Genomic DNA, 5,000 nt, shown 5'->3' with positions numbered 1-5,000 from the left:
CATCAACTCTAGGAACTCTAGAACGAATTCAGGGTGAACACCTTCCCGATGGGCTGGTCCTCCAACTACAATAGTAAGATCAAGCTCAACGAGTCAAACGCAAGGCGAAATTACACCGTAAATGAAACAAGAGCAGATGGACAAAAGCTGGTCGAAGTGACCTTAGAAACATGTCTTCTAAAAACCTCACTTACATGGAAAAAGAAGCCCTCTCCCTAAGTCTCAAATTTACCACCGATCATGACAGAGAGGACCTAATCTTCTCGAACCACCGCTGGACCGATAGTGACGTCGTCAAAGGGTTCATCCAAGGGATTTCTGCTTGCTGTATGACCTGTATGTCGTCGCCCCCCCCCCCCCCCCCCGGCGATTCCACGATCCCACTTACATACATAACCGCATTGAAGGGTCTCCGTGACGATGAGACCATCGTCAAAACTCAGGCTGATAAAGGAAGTAAAAGTGATTATATATACTTAAAATGAATAATTTACTTTCAGACGTCTCCGTTTACAGGCTCCAATAAAGTTGTTGTATTGGGGTTATGGGTAAACGTGATTATATACTTAAAACAATTAAAAATTTACTTTCAGATGTCTCAGTTTACAGTCTCCAATAAAGCATTTTTTGGTGAAATGAGCCTCGGTTTCAATACCAGGATCAGCGAACAACGCGCTGTTGTCTGTCTCCAACGCCATGGTGATATATGTAGATTTAGCTGGGCATCTACCGAACTGGAAAGAAGCAGAATTATCCATATGGAACAGAAAAGAAAAAAATAAGGAAGGTGCATACATCGCGACGGGAAAAAATGCAAAACACAACATCGGGCAGCTTCAAATTATCTAAGGTCGCGGCTGCAATTATGCGGTTAATGAGTGGGAGGTCACGGTCGTCAGGCTCGTGTCTGATACACATATGTGTGCCTATATATATATATATATATATATATATATATATATATATATATAAACATATATTCTTTAGTTTCTCTGATGTAAGCCTCCGCTTAGTATAGTGGTAACATTTAGGCCTCTTATTCGAGTAGTCGGCGGTTCGTGCACCACCCAGGTGCAAAAAGTTGCAATTGTCACCCACAGTGGGTAAGCACTAAGCTCAGTCGAGTCAGAACCAGGTGACACACTCTAATTGAGTCGGCATTAGTCGGGATAGGTTCAGCTTCGCAAATCTGACTTATCCTTATCTCTGATGTATGTATTTCTGACGAATATATAATAATCGAACCTAGTTAGATATATCTCTTGCATTGTGAAGATATTCATTCTTATTTATACCTCTTTTACATGTGTGTATGAATTCTTCAATCTGCGTAATCTCTCTCTCTCTCTCTCTCTCTCTCTCTCTCTCTCTCTCTCTGTATATATATATATATATATATATATATATATATACACACACACACACACATATATACATATATATATACATATACACACATCCACATACATATACTTACACATCTACATACACTCACACGCATACATACACACACTTTGCTTCTTCAATGAGGATCAGACGGAAGGGCGGTGTTTTTATGTTTGTTATATTGCGCTTTCATATTACAATTCATGCATTATCATTTACAGATTCTCAGCATACATTTAAACTTGTACATTACAACGTTATGTAAAGTAAATGAGCTGTTTTGGCCTGCAGGCTAATTTGATGTTTGGAATTTGATAAATCATTAATGTGCTATTTATGTCTCTGTTCCTTGGAAAGTACCAAGGTTACCACCTTTATCATGTTTCTCGGTATTTATTGGCTTTTGTCATTACTTTATTGTATCCATTTCACTCATATTTTATATATTCCTATAATGTTACTTGCCAAGTTACATAACACTTATAGGATAATGGTAATAAGAATTGTTAAGTATTTTTTAAAATTTAACTTATTCATAGTTTCCTTGATTTTTATCAGTTTACTATAACACTTCGTGATCTCTTAGATTCATTGTATTGATTTATTGTATAAGCCTTGACTTCATCATAATCTCTACAGCTTTCTTAGAATGAAATGTCTGTGGTATAATTTTGTGTATAACTAGTTTGTATATTTGCATGTTTTAACTAAAGGATTATGTTCTGAATCTTCTTTACAGTTATTACACACTGAAGATGAGTTTGCACATTCGAAACGTTTGTGTTTTTGATGATTTAAATAAGAGAGAAGTTAGGGTGTTTTTGCTAACACTGGTCGTGAATCTTATTGTATTTATATATATATATATATATATATATATATATATATATATATGTGCATTTGTGAATATTTATACGTGCTCATATATATATATATATATATATATATATATATATATATATATATATATAATATATATATATGCATATAATAGCATACTTTTGTTCCCTCACATATATATCTATATTTATAGCTCTCTATCAATTTGTCTATCTATCTACTCTATATCTCTCTCTCTACACACACACACACACACACACACATATGTATATAAAGAGAGATGAAGTATAAGACTTTCAAAATTAATCCGAACATTATATAAAGGATGCTGATGAAAATGTAAACTTTTATTACATCATAGTGAATGAAACCAGTGAAGTGAAGGTTTTTTTTTTTTTATGACACATTTCCGTTACGTGGAATTAGTTTCCTTTATAGGTAAGGGCAAAATGCGTCTCATATTCCTTCAGAACATATTTCAGTAGCTTTTGTGTGTGATTTTTTTGTGTGTATGGGTGTGTGTGCAATTTCACTATTCCAGTGGTAGCATCAGAATATATTTCCCTGTAAGAAATTCTGAGAAATATATGTATTAATATCTCATATGATATCAGTGAAAAGCCGTAATACTGCAGCACCTACAGATACAGATGATGAACTCCTCGAACATCTTGATTGAGATGCCAAGCTCACTAGTGGCTACCAAACAGTCGGGAGCCTAGTTGCTCTCATATGACTGACTACCATTTAACACTAAATGTTTATCCATAAATCCTGGGTCTTTCAACTCGCCTATATGTACTGATCCACAAACAGTAAATGCTGACAATGTCAAGATACAGCATTTCTCCTATCACTGACTTCTGTACCAAGTCAATTACAAATTATAAAATATCTCAATGTTGGATGATTCGATTATCCTGTTGGTTGCTTGGCTGTATGTTGTGATGCAAGTTTTTTTTTTTGTTTTTTTTTTTTTTTTTCATCATTTAGTCAAAGACCAGAAGTGTGAGAAGCAGGCAGGCCTTGACTAGAGGAGATGCAACTGGGGACACCAAAGAGGGTGACTCAACACCTATGCAGCAAGTGGCAAGTGGAGCAGCAGCAAGCCCAGTGGAGTACATTTTTCCCCCTGATGCCAAGTAAAATAACCTTCTGAGTGACGAACTTGCAGAGGGGTGTGATTGTGCATTAAGTTGTCCACTCAACCCACTGCCACTTTCGGACAGTGCCCTATTACTTATTCACCGCTACCGAATGCCTCACATGCTTAAACAGGAGTATGCCTATTAAGCAATCAACAGATCATGGCTGCACGAAGAAAGTATTTCTTGAAATATAAAACCAATTTAACGGGAAAGAAAGGATGTGGCCAGCATAGCAGGTGCGGTGGATGAGGCTGAAGAAGACGCTATCCATTACCCGTTGAAAGGTCGCCCCTGAATATCAAAGACTGAAAGGTAGAGTAGGAGAAGGTGAAAGTTCCAAGGTAGATATCAACAGACGTCTTCGAAACGTCATCTGAATTTATGAGACCTGGAAGGTTTGATACGAGATTCTCTGCGTTTGGTAGGGAATGGTCTTCAGGCTTGGCGATAATGCACAAACGCCCACATTTACCACAGGGCTGCCTTTCCGGTCAGGTTCACTGAGCCAGGTACAGAGGTAACGCGCGTGCTCGTGTGCTGAAAAAAAGTAATAGTAACTATAAAACACTAACGTGACCAATTACGTGTTTCAACATTCTTATCTTATTTTAGTTTTGACGTTTATAATACACTGTTTATAGATCTTGTGGTTGTACTTTTCGAGCCTTGCATTAGAAATCTACAAACGCCCTCTGAAATTATCGAGATTTTCCGAACGCAGAACCGAAACGATGTGACGAAACTTTCGCCTCCTCAACAAATGATTTGTGATTGGGCTGTCGTTCAGTTCTAAGTTATATAACTTTTACAGAATTTCAAGTTTGGGGAAACTTCCCTTTGAGTAAATATTATTTACATTAATGTACTTTTTTTTTTCTTATTGTCACTATGAAATTTCTTTTACTTCTTTACGGAAACGATATTGAAAATTCTACCAAGAGCAGTGATAAGACATGTAGCATCCGTCTCTATTTCTGGTATAGTCACTTCCCCAGTTTTGTCGCGGAAAACTTACACAATCTATTACACAATCGTATAGATTACACAGACACACTGAAACACGAATACACACGCACGCACGCACGCACGCACACACACACACACACACACACACACACACACACACACACACACACACACACACACACACACATTCACACACACACACACACACATTCACACACACACACACACACACACATACACACACACACACACACACACACACACACACACACACACACACACATATATATATATATATATATATATATATATATATATATATTATACCCATGTATGCATATGGAAAGATAGATACATGGCCAGCCAGCCAGCCAACCAGCAAGCAGCCATTTGTTAATGTGATTAAAGGCACTGATGATTTAGAATATTTTCGATGTTCCACTTTACATCTTTTACGAGGCATGATTGTACAATATACATGTATACGAATATTTGTGCCAAGCTCCAAGAACAGTTGCGAGCTGAGACAAAGGCCCTTGTTACAAATTCAGAGGCGAGTCGGCACGTAAATAACTTCGCCCCTCCCCCCCCACCCTCAATGTCTCGGTAGTACCCAGAGGGAGGTCAATCCCACGCCCTTTCTCACAGGCAAATATATGC

Source organism: Penaeus chinensis, chromosome 31, assembly GCF_019202785.1.
Source record: "Penaeus chinensis breed Huanghai No. 1 chromosome 31, ASM1920278v2, whole genome shotgun sequence".
Lineage (NCBI taxonomy): Eukaryota > Metazoa > Arthropoda > Malacostraca > Decapoda > Penaeidae > Penaeus > Penaeus chinensis.
This window is presented reverse-complemented; position numbering follows the sequence as displayed.